Source organism: Stegostoma tigrinum, chromosome 22 (genome assembly GCF_030684315.1).
Source record: "Stegostoma tigrinum isolate sSteTig4 chromosome 22, sSteTig4.hap1, whole genome shotgun sequence".
In the NCBI taxonomy this organism is placed as follows: Eukaryota; Metazoa; Chordata; class Chondrichthyes; order Orectolobiformes; family Stegostomatidae; genus Stegostoma; species Stegostoma tigrinum.
Window position 1 is genome coordinate 19,776,351 of NC_081375.1, and position 16,576 is coordinate 19,792,926.

The window sequence follows — 16,576 nt, forward strand, 5'->3', positions numbered from 1 at the left end:
TCAACATTAGCCTCTTCATTCCAGATGTTTCTTTATTGAATTCAAATTCGACCGTCTGAGTCCACAGAATATTATTCGGGCCTCTGAATTAATAGTCCAGCAAAAATACCACTAGGCTATCACCCCCCACCTCTCCCCCACACCCCCCGCCCCCACCTCTCTCTCCCCCCCCCCCCCCACCACCTCTCCCCCTCTCTCCCCCCCCCCCCCACTGAATTGTCGATCTACATTTTCTGCTCCTGTGCTGACTGGAAAATCCACAACCTTGAGAGTCAGAAGCAACAAAGCTAAGTATTGAGCCAGGTGGATACAGTTAACCACCCAATCAAAGTCAGCAACTATTGGCAGATATTTAATGTTTTCCAGCTTTGAAATATTAACTCTCAAGTCCTTCTTATTTAATACAAAGTAAATACATGCACCTTTATTAATATGAAGGAAGTGATTATTTTCAAACTAAATACTTTTGGCAGTATCAGTGTGGAGAGCAGGTAGATAATGCACTGTGCGCCTTCTATTATTGATAGTCGAAGTGGCAGGTTGAGTGCATTCAAAAGCGGAAACTGGAAAACTCTCTTTTCATTTCCATCTCTCTTCAGCCAAACACCTGACCCCATATGATTCTTTGTTGAGCAGCAAGGCTGATATGGATGCTTTGAGACAGACAGGCGATTCAAACCAGATGCATTGGAACTTTAATGTACAGCAGTCTCAAGTAATCCTCAACTGTGACTAAAGATAAGACAAACAAAATACATTTTCTTTGTAAAATATTTATTATGCAAGGTCATACATGCACTTTACAATTGCAAAGTAAAATCATAATTACAAAATGAAATTGAAAGTTACACATCAAATTATCTTACTAGAATCCATGTTTTAAATAAAAGATGAAACATTGCCTCTGTAGTCACTCAAAACAAATAGGAGCAGCTATTTTAAGGTTGTGTTGATTGTCAGTAGATTTCTTTTTCAAAACGTCAGTTCTCTCGAGTGACTAAAACTTCATTTTACATGTATTACTTGGTTGGTCATGTCAGAGGCATAGCTGGAAAGGAAGAACATATGAATTGAGAGGGCAATAAATCTTTATCTATCATTATCAGTATGAAATCACATGTAGCCCCCAGCCTCTATTTTAAATAAAATGTATTGGCAGCAAGTTATAGCACTGAGCCAGCTTATATTTTGCTGAATTCAGCTTTCTATTCCTGGCATGTTTAAAACCTTTAATAAGATGCTGTATAACACTAATTTCCTTTTGTGTGGTAACATAGAGATAACACAGAACACATTACTGACAGATACCATACATCTTGAACCCAGCATTCTACTGAAATCATGCACAGGCTTTTTTTTCTATGTTGGAAGTGCTGCTATTGCACATCACAAAGTAACTTTGTCTAAACTGCTCCGAGCCAATTAACCTTAGTAAAGATATGAATGTCAATAAGTAATTTTCTGTAGGAGTCCTTTCTGATGGTCATTTTAGAATTAAGGAGTTCAAACATTTCAAAAGGACAATGATTTAAAAGGGAAGACAGAGTATAGCGTAATCATAATTATTTGGACATACACTCAATAAATAGATAAAACTGAACACAATTCATACATAGATGAAAGTTTGTTTTATGAGAAAACACAAACGAACATATAGAGCCAGTTGGTTCACTTCATTTGTAGTGTAAAAATTTTAAAACAATCACTAAATCCTAATATTCGCTACATTTAAAAGGACAATAAAATATCTCAAAGATACCAAGTTCAAACTGTAGATTCCACATCCATGAAGCATTTACAACCCAATGCTCATTAATATTACCTATTCGTGACAATAAAATTCTTCAGACACAAATGAATACTGTTCAAGCAGAAATTTTCATCTGGCAATCTCAGGATTAGACGAATTAGATAACTGTCAAATTGTTAACAGTGGAAATCCATTCAAAAGGTCCCTCATTGAAATCTATCAACAACAGTCATTTTTTCATGTGGTATTTTCTCTCATTTCTTCAGCAATCTTCCTTCCTTGCAGTTTATTTTCCGAATTATATTAGAAAAGGTGTCCAATGCCAAATTAAGCACAGATGTAGACCAAAATGAAGAGGTGTTGAAATGATGCGCTGATTTTTGATATTGTCATTGTGTCCTGTTTAGATTTGTCAGAGGGAATGTTGAGTTTTAGCCTTCAGTGCTGAGCAAATGTTGCTCACGATGTCATGTTTGGCAGCTTGTAGTTCCAATAGTGAGGTTAGGAATAAGCCGTCTTTTGATCTTCAGGTAGTGGGTGGTAGTATTTGGAATAGCTAATGCAAAAAGTAAAGCAAAATTGTATGTCAGTCACATTTGAGAGATAAAGTTTACATATTAAAAACAAAATGCTTTTACACGGCCTACCTGGGAGAGACTCTAAACTTAAAATTACTATTCATAAAATTGGTTCAGACCTCATGTTAATGTGTAACAGTGATTCTTTCCAATTTTCTCCCTTGGGTCCTGATGACGGCTCATTTTGGAAGGTTCTTGAACAAATGCTGGCAGTCCTCTGTCACCTCACCCAAAAGGACTGGCCTCATCTATCATGGAGTATCAGTGGACTGTTTCCTCCTGGGAGCCATCACAGCTCAGCCTGATTCTGAATTCACCCAGAATTCATGGACAGACAGGCACAGAGACAGAGACATGCGCATCTCTCAGCGTAAACCACTAAAGAGTGATCATGAGCAACAGCCTTGAGTGATGCATCACATATCAAACCAAGAAATGCTGTGACCTTTCAGAGTGCCCTTTCTGTCAACCAGCAGAGACTCAGAGATCAGGGTTTGTATACTCTGGATCTAAGCTGTTCCATGCCACATTTGACGGTTGCATCAACAAATAAACCAACCACAGAGAGTTTTCTGCAGGATTAAATTGTTACAGACCTATTTGGCAAACAAGACTGTGGAGTTTGCCATCTGTCTTTTATTGATTTTGAATGGAACTACTGACATAATAAAATGTATTGTCAGTGAAAAGAAAGACGGTTATCTTAACTTTTTCCAGTATAACTCTTCCAAAATGATGTATACAGATCTGAACAGTGATAAATAATACAATACAAGCCATGTATCTCCTATACCACTTATTGGGAAAAGTCCACATGCCAGTTCCAATTTTATTGTAGAGCATGATGCATCCATACAACTTACAAAATGTAGCACAAATCCTTCAGTAAGTTAGATAACAAATATTAGAAAAATATTCCATTTTAATAAGCAATGTGTCTGCCCCCTCCCCTGTTTCTTCCCCTTCTCCGTTAGGGGCGTTGACTCTTAGTGGCACGCAGAGAGGCCAGTGGTTTTTCTAAACCCTAGCAGCCACTGAGTTTGTTCTGTGTATAACATATCAGATTCTGAGTACATTGCTTTTTAAAGGCTTTGTACATCTGGCAGCCATGTCAAGGGGAGGAACAAAGCACAAGAGGAAGGAAGAGTACAACCTTTGAACAAATACAGTCTGTGCTTTCCAACTATTTCTGAACAGTTCCAATAGGGAGCTTTGAATCATTCAGACTTTCCAAGTCATATCTATACTGCCTTAGTCCCAGTAAGATTGACAATACCTATTCAAAAGCATTACACAGCAAACCAAGTGGTTCTAGCTAAACGCTCCCTTATTTCATAAATGATCAAGTCATGGAGCTCAAACCGGGACAATCCAAGTCACTTTTTTTCTTAAAATCAACATGTTCAAACAAGCATATCGTTGTAGCAGGTGGGAGTCCAACACCGAAAGTGCTGACCCCGAGGTTGGGCCACTACCACTGCACTCTAAAAGCCTCTTAATAAGTAACTTTTCAATGGGTAACAAGTTTAATAGTTTTTACTCACAACCATTCGAGGAACAGGCTCACATTTACTTCCAACAAACAATGAGAATTGCACTGCATTCAAGCAAGCTGAAAATTAGGCAGCGTTCCCACAAATGGAGTTTCAAATGTTTAAGACATCTTTTGTTTGACAGCATGTTGGGGCCAAACTCGACAGACGATACGTCAGCAAATTCTTAAACAGGTTACTTGTTCTCAATTGGTTTGATGCAGAGATTACATTGGGAGGCCTCCATACATGTTTAGATCAGTTCACGGTTAACAGGGAGGATAAAAATCCTAAGAAATATATACTCTACACTCAAACTTCCTAACAAACACAAAATTCCCTCAATGTAATAAGCATATTCAATGACTAGGTACTTTAGAATTGTATTTTGTCTCCAAACGAGTCATCAGTTGACACTAACTGATTAAGAGCAGTTCTGTTCTTTTTTTCCCCTCTTGCTACTTCCTTAGAAGAGACAGTCCTTCGGGCATATTCTCAGGGACTCTTGCCCTTTAACCTTTCTGGGTCATAGGCAAATCAAGATACTTGGAGCTCCTTTCAAAGTTCATCAAAACAATCAATCTGTTTCAGTTTACTTATGGGACCGGTGTCAAACAATGTAACACAACACATCATATTTTTCTAGTATTACAAAATCCACTATCCATTGAACTGTTCCATGTAGCATTCTTCGCTCCTTTTTTCCAATGACTCTATTAGACGACTGCAAGAAGGGCCCTATCTTGCTATTGATATGTACAAGTGCATTTATCCACTTTTCTGGTCTGATGGCCTCAAACACAAATGTTGACCCACCCATTTTACCTGTATTTCCATTTAGTTGAAATCGACAGACAAAATGGCACTTGTAGATGAATTACTAAGTACCATTAATGTGCAAAATTAAACTTAAAGGATCATTTTCTCTCTCCACTCGGACACCTGCCTACAAGCCGAGAAATATAGTATTCAAGATGTTTATAAACCAGTCCTGTACAAGGGGCTTCAAAAATCCAATTAAATCAGAACAAATTCTTAACAAGACATGTATTGATGTTTCAGGCATTTTTCATTCTTTAGATCCCTGATGTTGCTTTTATCCACAGCGGTAAAATTTATTATTTTTTTTCTTTATTCTTCCACTGGACACTGGCATTTGTTTCCCACCAGTAATTTCCCTGGACGTGCGTTGTTGACCAGCCCATGGCAGGAGGTATTTAAAAGTCAACTGCATTGTGTGGGCCTGGAGTCACATACAGGCCAGGCTAGAGGACTAAGTAAAGGGTGGAAGACTTCCAGGATAATAAAATATGAGGCTGGATGAACACAGCAGGCCAAGCAGCATCTCAGGAGCACAAAAGCTGACGTTTCGGGCCTTCACCCTTCATCAGAGAGGGGGATGGGGTGAGGGTTCTGGAATAAATAGGGAGAGAGGGGGAGGTGGACTGAAGATGGAGAGAAAAGAAGATAGGTGGAGAGGAGAGTATAGGTGGGGAGGTAGTGAGGGGATAGGTCAGTCCAGGGAAGACGGACAGGTCAAGGAGGTGGGATGAGGTTAGTAGGTAGGAGATGGAGGTGCGGCTTGGGGTGGGAGGAAGGGATGGGTGAGAGGAAGAACAGGTTAGGGAGGCAGAGACAGGCTGGACTGGTTTTGGGATGCAGTGGGTGGAGGGGAAGAGCTGGGTTGATTGTGCGAAGATTTCCATCTCCAAAAGCAGACCTGTGAACTAGGCGTTTTTTTTTTAAAAAACAGTCCATGATGTTTGTCATTACTCAGAATAACTTTGAATTCCAGGTTCACTAATTGAATTTAAATTTCAGAAGCTACATGATGGGATTTGAACCCAGAACATTAGCTTGGGTCTTTGAATTACTCGTCAAGTTATTGCCTAAGGATTTTAGGACCCTGGAGCAACCTTCGGATGATATGATAGAACTGGTTTCCCACAGGGCATAAATAGCACCGTACAGGTGGAGTTAGATTTAAAAAAGATAGAAGGTGGCAGAACAATACAAGGTAGATTTGAAATAGATGTGAAGAGAAAAGCACAAGTAAGTAACAGTCTCTTGACAATGTGAAAATATGATTGGAACTTGGATATCTCAGATTACCATGCATAGTTTTATATAGTGTTAACATGCAATTAATAGAGCTTGACAGAAGCCTAAGCCTGACAAAAAGTTCTTGATTTTGCTTTCTCTCTGACCAGCCTGCCTTATATACAAGATATAGTTTCAGGTATGACCTTAAAACTACACCACAAAAGACTTGAGACTTTGTCACTCCACCAACGTCTCTCCCACTTGATGGTCTTGCTTCTTCAAATGAATAATTATCAGGTTAAATAAAAGAAACAATAAATGGCAGGTTGGCTCCATTTTCTCACTGATGTAGAACAAAAGAAAAAAAAAAATCACAAAATAGAGAAAAGTTCAAGACAACACTGCCTGCTTATTTCAACAGTTACATATCATATGTCGGTGCGTACCATGGTTGAAAACGTGCTTAAAAATCTTGGCGTCTCTTACGTACTGCCCACCAATAAACTTTACTCCTTGTTCTCATAAATTTTGGTCCTGCCTTTTTGGCTGCATTTTCTACAGGCAAATAACAACATTGACATTGCTGCACAGTTTTACTGTCACTGGCATTCTAAGCTCCAGTCACAAGGTAACTTTGGAGAAGTGACTTTCCAGAGTCCAACTCCTTTGCCCTCTTCCATGTAAAATAACATTTATCAATCAACTGGCTGGGCAATGCCACAGGCAATTTAGAAATATCAATTTAACATGCTCTTGGGTTGTGGGCCCTTCAATGTACGTTTTCACGATGCACCACCACAGTTTAAATAAAAGCTTCACTAATGTCCTTTGGGGAAGGAAACTGCCACACTTACCTGGTCTGGGCTACATGTAACTCCAGATCCATCGCAATATGGTTGAATCTTAACTAGCCTCTGGGATGAGCAATAATTGCTAGCCTAGTGGCACCTCATTGGTGAATGAATAGAAATAAAAGATCCATATCAAAATGTAGAATGCAGGGCTAAGTAAGAAATATTGCTGTTACATAAAGGTCAACACTTTGGAAACTAACTTTTCAGAAAAGCTGTTTTAACATTTTTGTTTTGCTGAGACAAAAAAAAAGCATTTTTCTCATAGCATAACTTATTTTCCTTTCAAGTTGCCAAAATAGCTAGTACTTGCCCACTTGTACACTGTGGTCAGCAATAAAGAATGCAGTAAATAAGAGAGACACAAAAAAAAAATACATTTTCAACTGGAGGTAAATGTGCCTGTTGTTTTACCGGTTGAGCCACATATGCTCAGAATATATTCATCTATCAAAGGGAAGTGAAGTGATCACAAAGTGGTATATGTAATAGACCAACTCAGTAACTGGGATTCTCTGTTTGATCCCCAGATCTCACGACATTTACCTAGCAATTTGGAATGGAAAGATGCACATAGATTCAGAAGGAAATGTTTAGAGGCATTGAACCCGAGGAGACCATCTATCTTAATGTAGCAGCTACCTTTTTAATACCCTGACAATGAGGCTTAATCACAACCTGTAAACACGCTTAACGATATCACTGGAACATTTCCAAAATTATCTATCATTAAAGACCAAGTGAGGCCTCCAATTGAGTTCCAGTTGGCTCTAAACTATGTGCAGTTTTCCGCTCCCCCCCCCACACAAAGTGTGGCCTGGTGCCACCAACAGCTGAGTTAAAACCTCCATAACTAATCTCAATTAGACCCCTTAGAGCTTGGGAGAGAATTATTTTATGCTGTTAGTTTGGGCTGGACCCAAAATTCAATAGTACAGGCAGTGCCCCCACCAACTGTACCACCCAGTGCCCCAAATGCAATTTCAGTTCAAATATGATGATGAGCTTGATCCAACTACTGCCATCTTGGATACTGCCCAGCTGGCAGTTTTCACAGCAGCAATATAGTCCCTGAATTATAGTTTGCAAGCCAGATTTTTGGCTTCCAAACAAAAAACCAAAATGGTATCAGTTTATGTAAACAGCATTTTCCTGATGACTTTGAGGCTTCTAGAGGGACAAAAGTCAGAAATTTCTGACTCATACTTTTCAGTACTAAGCAATTCATGAACTAGTGTGTTCTGAACTAACGTTCAGGCAAACAAGCATATTAGCTTGAGGTTGTGAAAGACAGAAAAAAAACTTACTGAGAATATCATTTATCCCATATTCGTTTAACTAGGCTTTAATGCTTTTCATATGCTTTATCTAGCACCGAAATAAACATTAGAAAAATGTGTTATTAAGCAGTGTGTAGACGATGACTGGCATGAGGTCACAGTTTCACTGTGTGACCTTTCACCTATGCAGGATATGAGCCCGAGTCCAGCATGCTGAGAGTTTGCTGGCTATTTGGCAATGAATATCCTGCCTACAGTACCGAATAGCACACTCTTAAAAAAGTAGCTGCATCTTCTGCAGTGTCTGAGTTTATGATGATACCACCCACTCTGCCAACACAATGCACTGACATTTGAATTGACACCAGAAGATTTTAGTGCAATTTGGTTAAAAAGAGAGGAAAAAATATAAAATCTAACTTTCATGAGCATGCATTACAGAATCCTTGGCATGGAGCATATCAATCCAACACTGGAAGTTATCAGATCCAGCACTCAACCAGTTCACTCCAGCAGCTTCCAAAACAAAGGCATTTTCTGCTCTGAAAATTTGTGCATATGACCATACATGTGTTCCTACATAAAAATAGAGTGTGGATCCAATAACTTTCTATTAAATTAGAGTCATTTAATTTGTCAGAACAGAAATAGAAGCACTTTGTGAAACTGACAGAGTACAAACCATAAACTGCCAAAAACTGAAATGTCAGAGCATTCCCCTGTTGAGAAAATCTTGCACACAGGCTCTCAGAAAACTGACAACCTTAACTTGATGCTGGAACAACAACTGCAGAGTTTATTTTTCAATAGCTACACGTGCAAATAAGGAGCCGATCTCCCTGACGGCTTTGTAAAACTCAAGCTACAGCACACCTGCAAAATGAGTTGAAAACTAGTAAGCTGTAAAAACAAACTGCACACCAAAAACTATCTGGACCTAATCTGCAACTTATCAAGCAAGACCACACCAAAAGCTAAGGGGACACAAGCTTGGGTGTGGGGGGGTGGGGGGAGGGGGGAGGTGAGATGCTGAAAGAAACAGATGGAGCTTACTGTTCCCACAGGGAAAGAAGTTCTCGGAGAACTTCCCAACAATCAAATGGAAGCCATATGATGCAAAGGCACAAATTGCAGCCGAAGTCATGGAAAAGCTCAGGTCAGTGACAGGGATACAGTTGAGGATGGGAAGATTTTGAGAACCTAAACTTGGTTACATAGATTAATCCACTTTCACAGAAGACATGAGGCTCACATCCTTCACAGTTTACATGACCAGGTGATAAGCCACGTAAGGTGATTTACATGTACTGCTTGGGTTCTGGGGGAAAGAAACTGAAATGACAGAGCCGACAAACAGATTTGTTTATCAAAATCAAAAATTGGGAATGGATTATGTAGACTATCAAATGGGTGTCATTCATGTTGCTAAAAAGCTAAACCTTGAATAAGAAATTCACTTATTGCATCACAAACTAGAAACGTAATCCAGAACCACTTGTCGAGTAACATGTAATTATGTCCTTTTTTTTTTAAAATGAGCGTCAACTGTGGATTCAATCCAATGCTCTCAAATTGATGCATCGTACTCTTGAAGAATTTCAATAGCCTCATACAACTTGCAGGCACTCGGGAAAATTAGTGTGTTAAGACACTGCAATTTTGCTTTGTTTGCCAGCATGTCGTCATTTCAAAGTTTGCTCTTTCAACAGCAAGAACTCAATGGACGGAGTAGAGATGAACTTCTTGTGTCCATAACTCCCAACCTTGATATACAGTCGGTCAACAAACCATTCAACTACTGAACTAAATCTGCAGTCAAATTTCCCTTCAGTTTACACCCTCAGACAGACAGAGAATACATTAATGAGTTACAGAAGTTTGTTTATTGAAAGTGCCCGAGCATGAGTCACTTAAACCAAATTACAACAAAAGATGAAAGTAAATACCACTTTCAAATTAAAAGTCTATTGCTTCATATTACAGAATAAGAATGTCATTCTGAAGCAACCCCATGCAGCTCAAAATGTATTTGTCCAATTAAGTGCAACTTTCTCCAAGTCTGAAACTCCTTTTGAGGTTGCTAAAATCTATAATCATGCACTCAGGTCTGCCAGAAAGCCTTATCACAGAGAAGAGTGTACACAAGTCATTGGCAAGTGTGGACAAGTGAAATTTAACTCCTGGCAAATGAGAGCAAGGGAGTGAATTGAGCAAACTCTTGACTCCAATTGCACAGAAGGCTGCCACACCTTTGGGTCAAAAGGCAAACAACAATTTTCAGATGGAATCGGGGAGTACTTGTCTGTGACAGACTGACTTGTCCATGGAACACTTTCCCTTTAAGTAACATTGCTTTCCCGTGTCTCTGCCAAGCAGGTAGTTCTGAAGAAAACTGGCCATGATGGTTGGCTGAATTCTCTGTGTAGTGCAGCCAAATTCTTCCCGAGATTCAAGATAATTTTCAGTTGCAAAAGTGCTGAACCCAGTACTTTCCACTCTGCCTGGCTGTTTAACAATGCATTACCTGCTGAGGTCAGTACAACATGACCAAGGCCTTTCTGCAGGTTGAAACTGAGGCACAAAAGCAATATGGGGAGTAATTCACACAAGCAAGTACAAACTGCTCCTTTTAATCTTCCCCTGTACAAACCCTTCCCCCACCTCCAAATTTTATTTGGGCCTTTTGTGTGTCTGAGGAGAAGTCCCACTATGTCTCTCACTGTTCAAGAGCTGTTTTAATCCTGTGCTACATGACTAAACCTGCCTGAATGGCGAGCACCAAGGTGAAAGTCAAAGGTGTCGCAGAATTAAAAGGCCTCCCCTCGTGAGAGGCCACCTACAAATCAAAACAAGTTACACACAAAGAAAGAAGGAGACTCAATGTGATTAAATGAAAAGGACAAACTGATTTCCCAATTTTTGCTTCAGAGACTCACAACATGTACTTTTTTTTGTTAAATCCCTTCAGCATATTCTGCTTTATTCTTCTGCCCCATGCACAGATGCATTTGTGTGCATTTTACCAGCCCAAAGATTACTTAAACTCAAGTGATTAGCCATCATCACCGAAAGGCCAGTCAACATTAGTTTCTCAGGAATTCCCTCATTGCAGCAAACTAAAATCTTAAGTTTTCCATGTCAATTTAGGTCATGATCCAAACTACAACCAATCCACGCAGGATGCCATTTAAACAACAGAATAGAAACTTCGTCATTTTCGTTCTGTCACAACACCATATATTTCTCAAAGGAGAAATAGGTTTGGCCTGCTTTAGAAATATTATTCTATCTAATTTGTTCTCTAGATGTTGGCAATACTGGTCAGGCCATATGTACTGTACAACTTTTAAGTGCTGCATCAGCAGGAATTGCTTTTACAACAGAGTGGCTTGTTCACCCACTACAAAAGACGGTAGGAGTGACATTCAGGAGTGAGCTGGAGGTACGTGCATGCTTGACTGGTAAATCTTGCAGATTAAATGCAGAGGAATCAAGGCCTCAAACTGGTTCCAGATTTATACCATAATTTATCAGAGGCAGAAGGGAGGAAGAAGCCACTGGAGTCAAGTCCATAGCCTGATGGATATTATCAAAACAGTGTGGAGCTGGAGGAACGCAGTAGGTCAAGCAACAGTGGAGCAGGCAGGTCTACATTTTGGGTCAGGACCCTTCATCAGGATGTATTCCAATGAAGTGTCTTGACCCAAAACTTGACAGAATTAATGCAGAGAGGATATTCCCCCTGCCAAGGGAGCCAGAAACACAGGTAACAGTCTCTGGATATGGGATAGACCTTTTATGACTGAGATGAAGAAGCATTTCTTCACTCAAAGTGCGGAATTCACTACCACAGAAGGCTGTGGATGCTGCGTCATTGAATTTATTCAAAGAGATTGATAAATGTTTAGATATTAAAAGCAACAAGGGTAGTGAAGTGAAAACAGGAGTATGGTGTTGTAATAAAGGATTGGCCGTGATCATATTGAATGGCAGAGCAGTCTGGAAGGGCTGACTGGTGCAATCCCGCACCTAGTTTCCGTGCTTCTATGACACTTGGAGAGAGCACTTAATAAAGCATACAGTATCCTTGGCTTTATTAACAGGGACATAGACTACAAGGTGGAGGTGGTTATGATAAGCTTCAATAAAAAAACCTGTTCGACCTCAGCTAGTGTTCAGTCCTGGGTCCATAGAAAAGGATGTGGATGGTTTGAAGACAGTGCGGAAAAGACTTTAAAAAATGTTCTTCCAGGGAGGAACACCTTCAGTTATGGCACTGTTCAGATTGGCACTGTTCTCCTTGAAGAGAAGGAAGTTCAAGAAGACATCTGATCGAAGTTTTCAAAATTATGAGAGGTCTGGATACAGTAGATAGGAGATAACTGTTCCAGTTCATAAAAGGAGTGAGAAAAAGAGACGGCACAGATCCAAAGTGAATTGCAAGTATGATGTGAGGAAAGCCGTTTTCACACAATGAGTGAACGTTTGCGGAAGACACCAAGATTGGTGGTGTAGTGGACAGTGAAGAAAGATATCTGAGATTATAAAGTGATCTTAATCAATTGGGTCAATGGGCTGAAGAGTGGCAAATGGAATCTCACATTATAATACCTCACATTTATCATTATGGTAAAACAAAATATAAGACTTATTCAACTAAAAGTAGGGCCTTGGACAGTGTTGAAGAACAGAGAGACCTAGGAGTTCAAGTATGTAATTCTTTGAAGTTAGTATCACATACATATAAAATGGTTAAAAAGGCATTTAGCATTCTTGCCTTTATTGCTCAGACTGTTGTATGTACAACTCAGGACCTTATGTTGAGGTTGCACAGGACATTGGTAAGACCTCCTCTGTACTGTGTCCAGTTCTGGTTGCCCTGTTACAGGAAGGATATTATCAAGCTGGAGAAGGTTCAGAAGAGATTTACCAGAATGTTGCTGGAGGGTTTGAGTTATAAGGAGAGGCTGGATAGGCGGGGACTCTTCTCATTGGTGCGTAGGTAGTTGAGAGGTGACCTTAGAGGTTTATAAAATAATGAGGCGTATAGAAAAGGTGAATAACAGGTATCTTTTCCCAAGGATAGGGGATTTCAAGACAATGAGGGCACATTTTTAAGGTGAGAGGAGAAAGATTTAAAAGAAGACATGAGGGTCAACTTTTCTTACATAGAGAGTGGTTCATGTGTAGAATGAACTTCCAGAGGAAGTGTTGGATACAACTACTGTTACAACATTTAAAGGACATTTAGATAAGTCCACCAATAGAAAAGCTTTGGAGGGAAATGTGCCCAAGTGCAGGCAGGTGGGACTAGCTTAGTTTGGGAATATGGTTGGCACGGACGGGTTGGGCCAAAGGGTTTCTTTCCATGCTGTATGACTCTGAGTAGTTCAGGTCTGGAATGCACTGCCTGGAATTGTGGTGGAAGCAGATTCATTTGAGGCATTCAAGAGGGTGTTAAGTGACTATTTGAATAAAAATAATATGCAAGGGTGTGGGGGAAAAGGCAGGAGAATGAAACTGAACTTGTGTTCAGCCCTTGTGCTGGGAGGATCCTTACTTTTGCCCAGATTTAGGCATTTTTCTTCCAACTATTCATATCTGAGCACAAATGCTGATGGTCGTGCTACTAACAGTCATGGTGACAGTGATATAGTGGTAATGTTGGTGCATTAATCCTCAAGAGGCCTGGTTGCAAGAGTTGTCCCTCATTTCTTCTTTTAAATCTTTCTCCTCTCACCTTAAAAATATGCCCCCATCGTCTTGAAATCCCCTATCCTTGGGAAGGCACTGAGTCATAATGCTCGTTGGAGATTTGATTTATTATTGTCACATGTACTTAGGTATATACAATACTTGATGGGCTGAATGGCCTCTTTCTGCACCGTAACAATTTTATGATTCTGTGAATGTGGACAATGCATGGACTCTAATTCAGCAGTTTTCAAATGAAAATGTATTCGATGCACAGAAGAATTCAGGCAAGAGCCAAGTAGTGTGAACATGGTTATCCTTGACTGAAACACAATCTGCAGACCAGCGGCAGACCAATACATCTGCAATCGGACCCTCAATCTGAAATGTTCAGATATGTTGGTTTGCCCCGTCTTGTTTGTTTCTCCAAAATCTGACCAATGAGACAGAATCACCTGATAAATATCTTTGATGAACTTTGCTGGCTATAGACCAGCACTTATTGCCAATCCTTAATTGATCATGGGAATACAGGCTTACTGAGCTATTTCAGAGAACAGTTATGAGTCAGCCACATTGCTGTCTGTCTGGAGTCCCATGTAGGCTATTCAAGGATGGCAGAATTCCTACTATCAAAGGACATGTGTGTACCAGATGGGTTTTAGCCTCAATTAATGGGTCACTATTGCTCAGATTAGCTTTAAGTTCCTGATTCTATTAATTAAATTTAAGTTCCATCCCGTTAGGTTAAGCCTGTGTCTTCTGAAGCATTAGACCAGGCCTCTTGAGGATTAATGCACCAACATTACCACAACATCACTGTCACCATGACTGTTAGTAGCACGACCAACAGCATTTGTGCTCAGATATGAATAGTTGAAAGAAAAATGCCTAAATCTGGATAAAAGTAAGGATCCTCACAGCGCAAGGGCTGAACACAAAGAAATAAACTATTCAACCCGCCTGACAGCAATAACTTTTTGTGGTGTTCTCTCTCTCACACACAAACATAAATAAAATTTAATATTTTAAGATAGTCACAAGGATGCACACTAAACAAGTGGTGAATATTACAGAACTTGCGGGAATGGGACAGGAGGTGGTTGTGTGTAAAATCAGAATGGAGAACGAGATTTGGCAGACCCATCATCTTCCCACAGTGGTGGGGGAAATGGAGGATGGCCCTCCTGCCCAGAGGCCTTGTGCTATTGAAGTAACCATGAAGGGCGTCACCCCATTGTCATTTTATCAGCGGCAGGGGTGGGCCCTGCATTATGGGGAGACTGCCTGGCAAACCTTGGCAGGTTTCCTGAGCTTTGGGGGTTTGACAGTAAGGTGGATGGTGGTGATGCCTGGTAGCAATGGCCACACATCACTAAAATCGCTCCCAGCCCTTCCATCAGGGAGTAGCCTCAACAATGCCCAGATCCATTTAACTTGCTTCCAGAGGAGTGGCATGCTGTTTCTCCAGCAGAGAGTGTAGTACACCTGTGACCACCACTCTTGCAGCTCATTCGCTGTCTATTTGCAATAGACACCAGCCAGCACAACCCCCAAGCAGGTCATTGTCAGAGAGTCTCAAAGCTATGTTCCCAGCTTTTTGATCTGTCACTGGGGGCACCACTACCCAGACGATATCCAGCCCCAAGTATGGATCATTCTCATCTAACTGCATTGAAGAGATTTCCTTCACTAGAATTCCATTTAAGTGAAGTGCTGGGTGCACCGCACCAAAGGCGGAGAACAAGATACAAGAGGAGGAGTGAAGTATTGATAGCTATAAGTTGAGGACTGAAAGATTTTTTTTAGCAGTAATCACACAGGAAGTATGCTGTACTTATTGCTGTGCATTACTGGGTTTTCTTTTACTTTTCAGAAAGACAAGTGTATGCAAAATTCAGGCCTTGTGCTGTGGTGAAATTAATCAGCTCATGTGGGAGTATCTTGAACTTACTGATGTCACAAGGTGTCACATTTATTAAGTCTTCAGTGAATAAAAGAGTCGATACTAATCAATCGCACATTATAGCCCCACTAAACATGAAAGTGCAGAAAATTTGATGACCTTATTCCAGAAGATTAAAAATCATCTCCACCCAAGGCTTCCTATCGTGTTAAGAGTGCTCTGCTGTTATTAGAAGTGTGAGAGCACTAAACAAGGTGTGTTTACTCTTCACCAGACAAACTAATAAAACACAACCACCTCTGTCAGCATTTCTCCCCGCAGGTAGTTCAAGAAAAGGATCAGACGATCTGAGATTCATTAGCGCATCAATAAAACTGCCACTCCCATCAGCAGGCGTAGCTCTGTTTAATATTTAATTAAAGCTCACAAACAAACCGCCTTCTACAGCACACTCGAAATATATGCAATAATACTGCTTTGAAGTCGTGACTCTTGTACCTCTTTGGAAAACATTTCATAAATATTAAAACGTGCGGTGCTTCTTTTGAGGCTGTTGTAAACCTACCTTTCCAAACCACTCAAAAGAGATTGCAATTTATTTAAAGTGCATTATTTGGTCATTGGTTCTTCACACAATACCTTAGCGCAGTAAAACTAAATGCGATGATTGCTGTTGCAAACCATCACTTGGATTGCTATGCATTGGAGTGTATTTTCTTATAATCCCTCAGAAGATAAGTAAAGTGCTGCACCATTTGGGGATGAATTAGCAGGCAGAAAGTGCTTTAGAATACAGAATATCACCTCTGCAGGGTTAAGGAATGCTTTACACTCATTGTAGGCCAAAATACATTCTAGACACGCCACCCTTTTGTCGAACCCAATTCTGGATAGGTAGCAGCAAAATGACAGAGAAATAAACAAAGAATTGCATTTATATAG

At 40.2% G+C, this 16,576-nt stretch overlaps 1 long non-coding RNA gene across 1 annotated transcript in view; it reads right to left on the bottom strand.

Annotated features, from left to right (window-relative positions):
- Positions 1 to 757: 757 nt before the first annotated feature.
- The window catches only part of LOC125463489 (uncharacterized), a 222,673-nt gene continuing 206,854 nt past the window's right edge, over positions 758 to 16,576 (bottom strand). The window contains exon 3 of the long non-coding RNA XR_007249838.1: positions 758 to 2,306. This is a non-coding gene — a long non-coding RNA (uncharacterized LOC125463489). The remainder of the gene's footprint in view (positions 2,307 to 16,576) is intronic.